The sequence below is a fragment of the Triticum urartu genome, chromosome 5A (assembly GCF_056163025.1).
Source record: "Triticum urartu cultivar PI428250 chromosome 5A, HENAU_Tu73, whole genome shotgun sequence".
Taxonomy (NCBI): domain Eukaryota; kingdom Viridiplantae; phylum Streptophyta; class Magnoliopsida; order Poales; family Poaceae; genus Triticum; species Triticum urartu.
In genome coordinates this window covers 589,699,484-589,715,348 of record NC_141877.1, presented here as the reverse complement: position 1 = coordinate 589,715,348, position 15,865 = coordinate 589,699,484, and positions in this window count along the sequence as shown.

Sequence of the window (15,865 nt, the reverse complement as noted above, 5' to 3'; positions counted from 1 at the left end):
CCGGGCAAAACAACAAACGATGTTAGGTGGCGAGCAGGTGCACCGAGGAAGTACTGGGACAATCGCCCACTTGACAAAACAACAAACATTATTCGATGTAGAATTATTCTGTAAAGCATAAAGGAGTGTTTGAAAGGAGTTTTTCAAAGAAAGACCTCGGTGAAGCTGCTTACATATTGAGTATCAAGATCTATAGAGATAGATCAAGACGCTTGATAAGTTTTTTCAATGAGTACATAACTTGACAAGATTTTGAAGTAGTTCAAAATGGAATAGTCAAAGAAAAAGTTTCTTGCCTGTGTTACAAGGTGTGAAGTTGAGTAAGACTCAAAGCCCGACCACGGCAGAAGATAGAAAGAGAATGAAAGTCATTCCCTATGCCTTGGCCATAGGTTCTATAAAGTATGTCATGCTGTGTACCAGATCTATTGTATACCCTGCATTGATTTGGCAAGGGAGTACAATAGTGATCTAGGAGTAGATCACTGGACAGCGGTCAAAATTATCCTTAGTGGAATAAGGATATGTTTCTCGATTATGGAGGTGACAAAAAAAGGTTCGCCGTAAAGGGTTACGTCGATGCAAGTTTTGACACTAATCTGGATGACTCTAAGTCTCGATCTAGATACATATTGAAAGTGGGAGCAATTAGCTAGAGTAGCTCCGTGCAGAGCATTGTAGACATAGAAAATTGCAAAATACATAACGGATCTGAATGTGAAAGACCGTTGACTAAGATTCTCTCACAAGAAAAACATGATCACACCTTAGTACTCTTTGGGTGTTAATCACATAGCGATGTGAACTAGATTACCGAATCTAGTAAACCCTTTGGGTGTTGGTCACATGACGATGTGAACTATGGGTGTTAATCACATGATGATGTGAACTATCGATGTTAATCACATGGTGATGTGATCTAGATTATTGACTCTAGTGCAAGTGGGAGACTGAAGGAAATATGCCCTAGAGGCAATAATAAAGTTATTATTTATTTCCTTATTTCATGATAAATGTTTATTATTCATGCTAGAATTGTATTAACCGGAAACATAATACATGTGTGAATACATAGACAAACAGAGTGTCACTAGTATGCCTCTACTTGACTAGCTCGTTAATCAAAGATGGTTATGTTTCCTAACCATGGACAAAGAGTTGTTATTTGATTAACGGGATCACATCATTAGGTGAATGATCTGATTGACATGACCCATTCCATTAGCTTAGCACCCGATCGTTTAGTATGTTGCTATTGCTTTCTTCATGACTTATACATGTTCCTATGACTATGAGATTATGCAACTCCCGTTGGCCGGAGGAACACTTTGGGTGCTACCAAACGTCACAACGTAACTGGGTGATTATAAAGGAGCATTACAGGTGTCTTCAAAGGTAGATGTTGGGTTGGCGTATTTCGAGAATAGGATTTGTCACTCCGATTGTCGGAGAGGTATATCTGGGCCCTCTCGGTAATGCACATCACATAAGCCTTGCAAGCATTGCAACTAATGAGTTAGTTGCGGGATGATGTATTACGGAACGAGTAAAGAGACTTGCCGGTAACGAGATTGAACTAGGTGTTGGATACCGACGATCGAATCTCGGGCAAGTAACATACCGATGACAAAGGGAACAACGTATGTTGTTATGCGGTCTGACCGATAAAGATCTTCGTAGAATATGTAGGAGCCAATATGGGCATCCAGGTCCCACTATTGGTTATTGACCGGAGACGTGTCTCGGTCATGTCTACATTGTTCTCGAACCGTAGGGTCCGCACGCTTAAGGTTTCGATGACAGTTATATTATGAGTTTATGAGTTTTGATGTACCGAAGGAGTTTGGAGTCCCGGATGAGATCGGGGGACATGACGAGGAGTCTCGAAATGGTCGAGACGTAAAGATCGATATATTGGATGACTATATTCGGACTTCGGAAAGGTTCCGAGTGATTCGGGTATTTTTCAGAGTACCGGAGAGTTACGGGAATTCGCTGGGAGAAGTATTGGGCCTTGATGGGCTTTAGTGGGAAGAGGAGAAAAGGCCTGCTGCGCCCCCCTCCCCTCTAGTCCGAATTGGACTAGGGAAAAGGGGGCCGGCCACCTTTCCTACTCCTCCACTTCCTTCTCCCTTCCTCCCCTCTTGGTGGACTCCTACTAGGACTTGGAGTCCTAGTAGGACTCCACATCCTGGCCGCGCCTAGCCTTGGCCGGCCTCCTCCTCCTCCATCCTTTATATACAGGGGCAGGGGGCACCCCATAGACACACAAGTTGATCCTTGAGATCGTTCCTTAGCCGTGTGCGGTGCCCCCCTCCACCATATTCCACCTCGATAATACCGTTGTAGTGCTTAGGCGAAGCCCTGCGTCGGTAGAACATCATCATCGTCACCATGCCGTTGTGCTGACGGAACTCATCCCCGAAGCTTTGCTGGATCGGAGCCCGGGGAGTGTCATCGAGCTATACGTGTGCTAAGAACTCGGAGGTGCCGGAGTAACGGTGCTTGGATCGGTCGGATCGGGAAGACATACGACTACTTCCTCTACGTTGTGTCAACGCTTCCGTTGTTGATCTACAAGGGTACGTAGATCATACTCTCCCCTCTCGTTGCTATGCATCACCATGATCTTGCGTGTGCGTAGGAAATTTTTTGAAATTACTACGTTCCCCAACAGTGGCATCCGAGCCTAGGTTTTATGGTTTGATGTTATATGCACGAGTAGAACAGAAGTGAGTTGTGGGCGATATAAGTCATACTGCCTACCAGCATGTCATACTTTAGTTCGGTGGTATTGTTGGATGAAGCAGCCCGGACCGACATTACGCGTACGCTTATGCGAGACCGGTTTCCCCGATGTGCTTTGCACATAGGTGACTTGCGGGTGACTATTTCTCCAACTTTAGTTGAACCGAGTGTGGCTACGCCCGGTCCTTGCGAAGGTTAAAACGGAGTCAAATTGACAAACTATCGTTGTGGTTTTGATGCGTAGGTGAGATTGGTTCTTGCTTAAGCCCGTAGCAGCCATGTAAAACTTGCAACAACAAAGTAGAGGACGTCTAACTTGTTTTTGCAGGGCATGTTGTGATGTGATATGGTCAAGACGTGATGAGATATAAGTTGTTATATGAGATGATCATGTTTTGTGGAAGTTATCGGCAACTGGCAAATGCCTTATGGTCGTCTCTTTATTGCATAAGATGCAAGCGCCAAATAATTGCTTTACTTTATCGCTATGCGATAGCAATAGTTGCAAGAGCAATAGTTGGCGAGACGACCATGTGACGACACATTGATATAGATCAAGATGATGGAGATCATGGTGTCATGCCTGTGACGATAGAAATCATGATGGTGCTCCAGAGATGGAGATCACAAGCACAAGATGATGATGGCCATATCATATCACTTATATTGATTGCATGTGATGTTTATCTTTTATGCATCTTATCTTGCTTTGATTGACGGTAGCATTATAAGATGATTCCTCACTAAATTATCAAGAAGTGTTCTCCCTGAGTATGCACCGTTGCCAAAGTTCGTCGTGCCCAGACACCACGTGATGATCGGGTGTGATAAGCTCTACGTCCATCTACAACGGGTGCAAGCCAGTTTTTGCACACGCAGAATACTCAGGTTAAACTTGACGAGCCTAGCATATGCAGATATGGCCTCGGAACACGGAGACCGAAAGGTCGAGCGTGAATCATATAGTAGATATGATCAACATAATGATGTTCACCATTGAAAGCTACTCCATTTCACGTGATGATCGGTTATGGTTTAGTTGATTTGGATCACGTGATCACTTAGAGGATTAGAGGGATGTCTATCTAAGTGGGAGTTCTTAAGTAATATGATTAAATTGAACTTAAATTTATCATGAACTTAGTCCTGGTAGTATTTTGCAAATTATGTTGTAGATCAATAGCTCGCGTTGTTGCTTCCCTGTGTTTATTTTGATATGTTCCTAGAGAAAATTGTGTTGAAAGATGTTAGTAGCAATGATGCGTATTGGATCCGTGATCTGAGGTTTATCCTCATTGCTGCACAGCAGAATTATGTCCTTGATGCACCGCTAGGTGACAGACCTATTGCAGGAGCAGATGCAGACGTTGTGAACGTTTGGCTGGCTCAATATGATGACTACTTGATAGTTTAGTGCACCATGCTTAATGGCTTAGAATCGGGACTTCAAAGACGTTTTGAACGTCATGGACCATATGAGATGTTCCAGGAGTTGAAGTTAATATTTCAAGCAAATACCCGAGTTGAGAGATATGAAGTCTCCAACAAAGTTCTATAGCTAAAAGATGGAGGAGAATCGCTCAACTAGTGAGCATGTGCTCAGATTGTCTGGGTACTACAATCGCTTGAATCAAGTGGGAGTTAATCTTCCAGATAAGATAGTGATTGACAGAATTCTCTAGTCACCATCACCAAGTTAGTAGAACTTCGTGATGAACTATAATATGCAAGGGATAACGGAAACAATTCCCAAGCTCATTGTGATGCTGAAATCGACGAAGGTAGAAATCAAGAAAAACATCAAGTGTTGATGGTTAACAAGACCACTAGTTTCAAGAAAACGGCAAAGGGAAGAAGGGGAACTTCAAGAAGAACAGGCAAGCAAGTTGCTGCTCAAGTGAAGAAGCCCAAGTCTGGTCCTAAGCCTGAGACTAAGTGCTTCTACTGCAAAGGGACTGGTCACTGGAAGCGGAACTACCCCAAGTGATTAGCGGATAAGAAGGATGGCAAAGTGAACATAAGTATATTTGATATACATGTTATTGATGTGTACTTTACTAGTGTTTTTAGCAACCCCTCAGTATTTGATGCTAGTTCAGTTGCTAAGAGTAGTAACTCGAAACGGGAGTTGTAGAATGAACAGAGACTAGTAAGGGTGAAGTGACGATGTGCGTTGGAAGTGGTTCCAAGATTGATATGATCATCATCGCACACTCCCCTATACTTTCGGGATTAGTGTTGAACCTAAATAAGTGTTATTTGGTTTTTGCGTTGAGCATGAATATGATTTGATCATGTTTATTGCAATACAGTTATTCATTAAAGTCAGAGAATAATTGTTGTTCTGTTTACATGAATAAAACCTTCGATGGTCATACACCCAATGAAACAAGTTCATTGGATCTCGATCGTAGTGATACACATATTCATAATATTGAAACCAAAAGATGCGAAGTTAATAATGATAGTGCAACTTATTTGTAGCACTGCCGTTTAGGTCATATTGGTGTAAAGCGCATGAAGAAACTCCATGCTGATGGGATTTTGGAATCACTTGATTATGAATCACTTGATGCTTGCGAACCATGCCTTATGGGCAAGATGACTAAAACGCCGTTCTCCGGAACAATGAAGCAAGCAACAGATTTGTTGGAAATCATACATACTAATGTATGTGGTCCGATGAATATTAAGGCTTACAGCAGGTATCATTATTTTCTGACCTACACAAGATGATTTGAGCAGATATGGGGATATATACTTGATGAAACATAAGTCTGAAACATTTGAACAGTTCAAAGAATTTCAGAGTGAAGTGGAAAATCATCGTGACAAGAAAATAAAAGTTTCTATGATATGATCGCAGAGGTAAAATATTTGAGTTACGAGTTTGGTCTTCAGTTAAAACAATGTGAAATAGGTTCACTACTCACGCCACCTGGAACACCACAGCATAATGGTGTGTCCGAACGTCATAACCGTACTTTATTGGATATAGTGCAATCTATCACTATTGGATATAGTGCAATCAATGATGTCTCTTACCGATCTACCACTATCGTTTTGGGGTTATGCATTAGAGACAGCTGCATTCACGTTAAATAGGGCACCATCTAAATCCGTTGAGACGACACCATGTGAACTATGGTTTGGCAAGAAACCTAAGCTGTCGTTTCTTAAAGTTTGGGGTTGCGATGCTTATATGAAAAAGTTTCATCCTGATAAGCTCAAACTCAAATCGGAGAAGTGCGTCTTCATAGGATATCCAAAGGAAACTATTGGATACACCTTCTATCACAGATCCGAAGGCAAGACTTTTGTTGCTAAATTCGGAAACTTTCTGGAGAAGGAGTTTCTCTCGAAAGAAGTGAGTGGGAGGAAAGTAGAACTTGACGAGGTAACTGTACCTGCTCCCTTATTGGAAAGTAGTACATCACAGAAAAATGTTTCTGTGACACCTACACCAGTTAGTGAGGAAGCTAATGATGATGATCATGAAACTTCAGAACAAGATACTACTGAACCTCGTAGATCAACCAGAGTAAGATCCGCGCCAGAGTGGTACGGTAATCCTGTTCTGGAAGTCATGCTACTAGATCATGATGAACCTACGAACTATGAAGAAGCGATGGTGAGCCCAGATTCCGCAAAGTGGCTTGAAGCCATGAAATCTGAGATATGATCCATGTATGAGAACAAAGTATGGACTTTGGTTGACTTGCCCGATGATCGGCAAGCCATAGAAAATAAATGGATCTTCAAGAGGAAGACGGACGCTGATAGTAGTGTTACTATCTACAAAGCTAGAATTGTCGCAAAAAGGTTTTCGACAAGTTCAAGGTGTTGACTACGATGAGAGTTTCTCACTCGTATCTATGCTAGAGTCTGTCCGGATCATGTTAGTAATTGCCGCATTTTATGAAATCTGGCAAATGGATAAACAAAACTGCATTCCTTAATGGATTTATTAAAGAAGAGTTGTATATGATGCAACCAGAAGGTTTTGTCAATCCGAAAGGTGCTAACAAAATGTGCAAGATCCAGCGATCCATCTGTGGACTGGTGCAAGCATCTCGGAGTTGGAATATACGCTTTGATGAGTTGACCAAAGCATATAGTTTTATACAGACTTGTGGTGAAGCCTGTATTTACAAGAAAGTGAGTGGGAGCACTACAACATTTCTGATAAGTATATGTGAATGACATATTGTTGATCGGAAATAATGTAGAATTATTCTGTAAAGCATAAAGGAGTGTTTGAAAGGAGTTTTTCAAAGAAAGACTTCGGTGAAGCTGCTTACATATTGAGTATCAAGATCTATAGAGATAGATCAAGACGCTTGATAAGTTTTTTCAATGAGTACATACCTTGACAAGATTTTGAAGTAGTTCAAAATGGAACAGTCAAAGAAAAAGTTTCTTGCCTGTGTTACAAGGTGTGAAGTTGAGTAAGACTCAAAGCCCGACCATGGCAGAAGATAGAAAGAGAATGAAAGTCATTCCCTATGCCTTGGCCATAGGTTCTATAAAGTATGTCATGCTGTGTACCAGATCTATTGTATACCCTGCATTGATTTGGCAAGGGAGTACAATAGTGATCTAGGAGTAGATCAATGGACAGCGGTCAAAATTATCCTTAGTGGAATAAGGATATGTTTCTCGATTATGGAGGTGACAAAAAAAGGTTCACCGTAAAGGGTTACGTCGATGCAAGTTTTGACACTGATCTGGATGACTCTAAGTCTCGATCTAGATACATATTGAAAGTGGGAGCAATTAGCTAGAGTAGCTCCGTGCAGAGCATTGTAGACATAGAAAATTGCAAAATACATAACGGATCTGAATGTGAAAGACCGTTGACTAAGATTCTCTCACAAGAAAAACATGATCACACCTTAGTACTCTTTGGGTGTTAATCACATAGCGATGTGAACTAGATTACCGAATCTAGTAAACCCTTTGGGTGTTGGTCACATGACGATGTGAACTATGGGTGTTAATCACATGATGATGTGAACTATCGATGTTAATCACATGGTGATGTGATCTAGATTATTGACTCTAGTGCAAGTGGGAGACTGAAGGAAATATGCCCTAGAGGCAATAATAAAGTTATTATTTATTTCCTTATTTCATGATAAATGTTTATTATTCATGCTAGAATTGTATTAACCGGAAACATAATACATGTGTGAATACATAGACAAACAGAGTGTCACTAGTATGCCTCTACTTGACTAGCTCGTTAATCAAAGATGGTTATGTTTCCTAACCATGGACAAAGAGTTGTTATTTGATTAACGGGATCACATCATTAGGTGAATGATCTGATTGACATGACCCATTCCATTAGCTTAGCACCCGATCGTTTAGTATGTTGCTATTGCTTTCTTCATGACTTATACATGTTCCTATGACTATGAGATTATGCAACTCCCGTTGGCCAGAGGAACACTTTGGGTGCTACCAAACGTCACAACGTAACTGGGTGATTATAAAGGAGCATTACAGGTGTCTCCAAAGGTAGATGTTGGGTTGGCGTATTTCGAGAATAGGATTTGTCACTCCGATTGTCGGAGAGGTATATCTGGGCCCTCTCGGTAATGCACATCACATAAGCCTTGCAAGCATTGCAACTAATGAGTTAGTTGCGGGATGATGTATTACGGAACGAGTAAAGAGACTTGCCGGTAACGAGATTGAACTAGGTGTTGGATACCGACGATCGAATCTCGGGCAAGTAACATACCGATGACAAAGGGAACAACGTATGTTGTTATGCGGTCTGACCGATAAAGATCTTCGTAGAATATGTAGGAGCCAATATGGGCATCCAGGTCCCGCTATTGGTTATTGACCGGAGACGTGTCTCGGTCATGTCTACATTGTTCTCGAACCGTAGGGTCCGCACGCTTAAGGTTTCGATGACAGTTATATTATGAGTTTATGAGTTTTGATGTACCGAAGGAGTTCGGGGTCCCGGATGAGATCGGGGGACATGACGAGGAGTCTCGAAATGGTCGAGACGTAAAGATCGATATATTGGACGACTATATTCGGACTTCGGAAAGGTTCCGAGTGATTCGGGTATTTTTCGGAGTACCGGAGAGTTACGGGAATTCGCTGGGAGAAGTATTGGGCCTTGATGGGCTTTAGTGGGAAGAGGAGAAAAGGCCTGCTGCGCGCCCCCTCCCCTCTAGTCCGAATTGGACTAGGGAAAAGGGGGCCGACCACCTTTCCTACTCCTCCACTTCCTTCTCCCTTCCTCCCCTCTTGGTGGACTCCTACTAGGACTTGGAGTCCTAGTAGGACTCCACATCCTGGCCGCGCCTAGCCTTGGCCGGCCTCCTCCTCCTCCATCCTTTATATACAGGGGCAGGGGGCACCCCATAGACACACAAGTTGATCCTTGAGATCATTCCTTAGCCGTGTGCGGTGCCCCCCTCCACCATATTCCACCTCGATCATACCGTTGTAGTGCTTAGGCGAAGCCCTGCGTCGGTAGAACATCATCATCGTCACCACGCCGTTGTGCTGACGGAACTCATCCCCGAAGCTTTGCTGGATCGGAGCCCGGGGAGTGTCATCGAGCTGTACGTGTGCTAAGAACTCGGAGGTGCCGGAGTAACGGTGCTTGGATCGGTTGGATCGGGAAGACATACGACTACTTCCTCTACGTTGTGTCAACGCTTCCGTTGTTGATCTACAAGGGTACGTAGATCATACTCTCCCCTCTCGTTGCTATGCATCACCATGATCTTGCATGTGCGTAGGAAATTTTTTGAAATTACTATGTTCCCCAACATATGCTTCACAGATGAAGTAATGGATCATAAAATCCCTGAGGGCTTCAAACCCGCAAACATCAAATCGTACGATGGCACAACAGATCCTGCGGTATGGATCGAGGATTATCTCCTTCATATCCACATGGCCCGCGGCGATGATCTACACGCCATCAAATACCTCCCACTCAAACTTAAGGGACCGGCCCGGCATTGGCTTAACAGCTTGCCAGCAAACTCAATCGGTTCTTGGGAGGACCTGGAAGCCGCATTCCTTGACAACTTCCAGGGCACTTATGTGCGACCACCGGACGCCGATGACCTAAGCCACATAATTCAGTAGCCAGAAGAATCGGCCAGGCAATTCTGGACACGGTTCCTAACAAAGAAAAACCAGATAGTCGACTGTCCAGACGCAGAGCCTTAGCGGCCTTCAAGCATAATATCCGTGACGAGTGGCTGGCCCGGCACCTGGGACAGGAAAAGCCAAAATCTATGGCAGCCCTCACGACACTCATGACCCGCTTTTGCACGGGAGAAGACAGCTGGCTAGCTCGCAGTAACAACTTAACCAAGAACACTGGTAATTCGAATACCAAGGACAAAAGTGACAGGTCGCGTCGGAACAAACAAAAGCGCCGCGTTAACAGCGACAGCAACGAGGATACGGCAGTTAATGCCGGATTCTGAGGCTACAAATCCGGTCAACGGAAACAGCCATTCAAAAGAAAAACTCAGGGCCCGTCCAGTTTGGACCGAATACTCGACCGCTTGTGCCAGATACATGGCACCCCCGAAAAGCCAGCCAATCACACCAACAGGGATTGTTGGGTGTTCAAGCAGGCAGGCAAGTTAAGAGCCGAAAACAAAGACAAGGGGCTGCATAGCGACGACGAGGAGGAGCCCTGGCCGCCGAACAACAATGGACAGAAGGGATTTCCCCCGCAAGTGCGGACGGTGAACATGATATACGCAACCCACATCCCCAAGAGGGAGCAGACGCGTGCGTTACGGGACGTATATGCGATGGAGCCGGTCGCCCCAAAGTTCAACCCATGGTCCTCCTACCCGATCACCTTTGATCGAAGGGACCACCCCACTAGCATCCATCACGGCGGCTTCGCCGCATTGGTTCTAGACCCAATCATTGACAGATTTCATCTCACAAGAGTCCTCATGGACGGCGGCAGCAGCCTGAACCTGCTTTACCAAGATACAGTGCGAAAGATGGGCATAGATCCCTCGAGGATCAAGCCCACCAAAACGACCTTTAAAGGCGTCATACCAGGTGTAGAAGCCAACTGTATAGGCTCAGTTACACTGGAAGTAGTCTTCGGATCTCCGGATAACTTCCGAAGCGAGGAGTTAATCTTCGACATAGTCCCGTTCCGTAGTGGCTATCACGCACTGCTCGAGCGAACCGCATTCGCAAAATTCAACACGGTACCGCACTATGCATACCTCAAGCTCAAGATGCCAGGCCCTAGAGGAGTAATCACGGTCAATGGGAACACTGAACGCTCCCTCCGAACGGAGGAGCACATGGCAGCGCTCGCAGCAGAAGTACAAAGCAGCCTCTCTAGGCAGTTCTCCAATTCGGCCTTCAAAAAGCCGGACACTGTCAAGCGCGCCCGGAGTACCCTACAACAAGATCGCCTGGCATGTCCCGAGCTAGCGTAGCAATGCGGCCCCAACCCTAGCCCTCGCGATATAGCGAAACCAGCGCTTCGCGTACATAACTACGCTCTTGAAATACCATGGGCACAGGGGAAGGGGCACTATCATGGCACGCCTGAAATACGGCTTAAACCGCACCAGGGGCTGCCGGATTCCTTCTTTTTTTTCTTACTCTCAGGACTCCATACTTCGGACGACCCGTTCGGCAATTCAATTGCCGCACAAATGATGCAAGATCCAGGGAAGCAGACAAGCCACGCCACATTATGGAACTCTCAGGTGGTCTCTATTGCGAGCAGTATACCTATTTTTTAATACAATTCCGCGGCCTGCCCCTGGCCAGGACATGTTAAATAGTCCAATTTATTTTGCTTATCGCACTATTTGTATCGTTCCGCTTTCATAGCAGCCTTTCTATAAACAATGCATAGCTTTTTGTCTATTTTTTGCATTACCCTCTTTTTATATATATGTTTATTAATAACATGCTGCATCTGTACATTGTGGTACGGCAAAATACGCCAGGGGCTTTAGTACCCATCAATATGGCGTGAGAAGTCCGTCCACTTTCACAAGTGCGGCACCCCGAACTTATAGCACTATATGCATCGGCTCTGAATCATGATTTGGGTCAATAGTTGGGTTTGCCCGGCTCCTATGTTTTGGTGCCTTACGTTCCGCTATATCGGCTATGGTAGCACTAGGAGAACCACTGCGATTGTGCCCCAGTTGAGCTGGGCCGAGCACCTCAGTGGAGAAAGCTAAAACTGACTGTCATGATGAAGCGAGAGACCGGTCGCTGTTCGAGAGGTTTTTCGAGTCCTTAAAGGCTTATGCCGCTTCAAGCGAGGAACCGGCTTTGTCCGGCCAAGGCGTGAATAGCGCCCCGAACTCGGTCTTCCGAAAACTAGGGGCTTCGCCGAAATTTAAAATTATAGAGTTCTATGGCTAAGTGAGAGTGTTCAAGCATTATAGTCCGATTGCCTTATTCGTTGTGCTGGCCGCCTCCCTCGACGGACCCAATCATGGGAAAAAGAGCACTCAGGTTTATCCCGAACACCCCAGCACTAGTGGCATGGGGGCAGAAGCCGACGACTGGCCATCTCTCAATTTTTTGATAAACGGCCGCACAGAAAGTAATATTTTAAATTCAAGCATTGCTTAGCGCATATGAACAAGTTTTCAGCGCACATGATAACACGAGCGAGTTCATTCAAAAATTATATCCTTGGTACATTCATCCACTACAAGGCGGGCACCAGCAAGAACATCCTTGTAATAGTTCTCGGGCTTGCGATGCTCCTTCCCCGGCGGCAGCCCGTCCTTCACAAGCTTCTCACCGTCCAGCTTACCCTAGTGCACCTTTGCACGGGCAAGGGCCCTACGGGCACCTTCGATGCAGACAGAGCGCTTGATGACCTCGAGCCTTGGACAAGCCTCCACCAGCCGCCGCACCAGTCCGAAGTAGCTCCCAGGCAGGGCCTCTCCAGGCCACAGCCGAACTATGAAGCCCTTCAGGGCCTGTTCGGCCACCTTGTGGAGCTCGACCAGCTGCTTCAGCTGGTCGCTCAAGGGCACAGGGTGTCCGGCCTCAGCGTACTGAGACCAGAACACCTTCTCCGTCGAGCTGCCTTCCTCGGCTCGATAGAATGCGGCGGCATTGGATACGCTGCGGGGAAGATCTGCGAATGCCCCTGGAGAGCTCCGGATTCGGGTAAGTAACAAGTAGTTTACTTTTATATGTCTGCTTTGCATATAGAATGCCTTACCCGCCGCTATCTTTTTCACCGCATCCAATTCCTGGAGGGCCTTCTGGGCTTCGGCCTTGGCGGATTTGGCAGTTTTAAGGGCCGCAGCAAGCTCAGACGCTCGCGTCTTCGAGTCGAGCTCCAAACTCTCATGTTTTTGCATGAGAACCTGAAGCTCTTGCCGCACCTCGCCGACCTGCGCCTCAAATTTCTCCCGCTCGGCGCGCTCCGTGGCCGCTTTCTTCTCGGCCTCGGATAGCGCCTGCTTGAGGGTTGCCACCTCAGTTGTGGCCCCTACAATAAGCAGTATACTCCTGTCATTTTTTGCAATTGCGCCTTCCTATAGGCATTTTTTCTATAAGGTATCTCTTACATTCTTTCTCCTCGAGCTGCCGTTTGGCAAGGCCGAGCTCTTGCTCGGTCCGCTCAAGGCCCTGCTTCAGGGCACCCACCTCCGCAGTCAGTGCGGCGGTGGCCAGCAACGAAGCCTGCATACGTATATTGACTCCTTTTTAGTTAGACTCCTGCGATATTTAATAGATCCTCTATTCGGCTTTTCTTTCCGAACGCCAAACAGAGCATCAGGGGCTACTGTCTATATGGTAATATTTTTACATATTTTTACTTACCTCGAAGCCTGTTAGAAGGCTAGCACAAGCTTCAGTCAGTCCGCTTTTGGCGGACCGAACCTTCTGGACCATCGTACTCATGATGGCACGGTGCTCCTCGTCGATGGAGGCGCCCTTAAGCTCCTCCAGCAGATTGTCCGGCGCCTCCGGTTGGATGAAGGACGCCGGCTCAGTAGGCTTGCTCCTCTTGGCAGGAGTTCGCCTACTGCGGTTCGGAACCATTGATGATTCCGGCGCAGTGTCCGGCTTAAAGCCGGACTTGGAGCCCAGGGGGGTCTTGTCCCCTTCACTCCTGGAGTCCGGGAGGTCGCCTCGCGGCTCCTCCTGGACCACCTCCTCTCGCCCCGGAGCTTGTCGCGACGCCACTTCGGCGTCATCCGCAGCACAAGGGGAAGCAGCGGGCGGAACTGAATTCACGTCCGATGAATCCAGGGAGCCGCTCGACGACTCGTCGAGCCCGTCCTTGGGCGGACTGCATGATTATATCCGACATTAGGGAAAGCTGTGCAACAAAAGGAATATCACGAGTTACTCTGGTATCCGAACACTTACAATCTCGCCGGACGCTTGGCCCTGTCCGGCCACTCCTCTTCGTCCTCGTCGGCGTAGGGGACGTAGTCCGGCGGAGGGGTTTTCCTCTTGTTGGACCCCTCGGCCTCCCCTACTAGGGCGGCCTTCCTCTTCTTTCCTCCCCCCGCTGGAGGGGGAGAGGTTTCTTCTTCCTCCTCCTCGTCTTCATGAGAGGAGTGCGTCTTGGACTCGTCGGATGACGAGTCTGACACCACCATATGCCGGGAACTCTTTCGAGTCCCCGTGGCCTTCTTCTTCTTGGCCTTCTTCTCCGGCACCACATAAGGTGCCGGAACCAGCAGCTTCTCTAGGAGAGCAGGGGCTGGGTCTTCGGGCAAGGGAGCCGGACAGTTAATCTGTCCGGACTTCTCCCGCCAATCCTGTCAAAGGTGAGGGAGTTTAGATCCTGCATAGAGTCAAACTATGAAAAAACTTAACATCCTGTAAAATATGGAAATATCTTACCTCGCCAGCAGGACGCTGCGAGCTGAATCCGCGGTCTTCAGAGGCGGATGTGGGAGCCTCGGCGCCTTTGGTTAGCCCCCTCTAGACATCTTCGTACGTCGTGTCGAAGAGCCTGCTCAGAGTTCGGTGCTGCGCCGGGTTGAACTCCCACAAATTGAAGTCCCGTTCTTGACACGGAAGGATCCGGCGGATGAGCATGACCTGGATTACGTTGACAAGCTTGAGCTGCTTGTTCACCAGGGACTAGACGCATTTTTGCAGTCCGGTCAACTCTTCTTCGTCGCCCCACGACAAGCTCGTCTCCTTCTAGGACGTGAACCGTGTAGGGGGTCCGGATCAGAATTCAGGGGCTCCGATCCACTTCGGATCGCGTGGCTCGATGATGTAAAACCACCCTGACTGCCACCCCTTCAAGGTCTCCACAAAGGAGCCCTCTAGCCATAGGACGTTGGCAATTTTGCCCGCCATGGCACCTCCGCACTCCACCTGGTTGCCGCGCACCACCTTTGGCTTGACGTTGAAGGTCTTGAGCCAGAGGCCGAAATGGGGGCGAATGCAGAGGAAAGCCTCGCACACGACGATAAACGCTGAGATATTGAGGATGAAGTTCGGGGCCAGATCGTGGAAATCTAGGCCATAGTAGAACATGAGCCCGCGGACAAATGGGTGGAGAGGAAAACCCAGTCCGCGGAGGAAGTGGGGAAGAAATACTACCCTCTCATGGGGCCTTGGGGTGGGGAGAAGCTGCCCCTCCCCAGGAAGCCGGTGCACGATGTCTTTGGACAAGTATCCAGCCTTCCTTAACCTTTTGACATGGCCCTCCGTAACGGGGGAGACCATCCACTTGCCTCCTGCTCCGGACATTGTTGGAGAGGGTTGAGGTAGGAAGTGCGGGCTTGGGTGCTGGAGCTCGGGTGCGCAGAAGATGGGTAGGCAAAGGAGGAAGAAGGCGTAGGTAAAAAGGTGGATCCTTATCCCCTTATATGGGCGGATGCGACTATGCGTCCCCACCAGCCCAGTAAAACTCGCTTGCCTACCAAGCGCCGTGATAAGTGGCGCGGTTGGGTTACCCACGTCCGTATTAACGAGAATCCCGTAAACAAAGGGGACATGATCTCTGCTTTGACAAGACGTGCCAAGGAAACCGCCTCGCAAAACACGCTGAGGTGGAGAAGTGAAAACGATTCAAATAAAGGCTTGGCCGTAGTGTGATATCACGCTGCGGAATACGTCAGCAGATTAG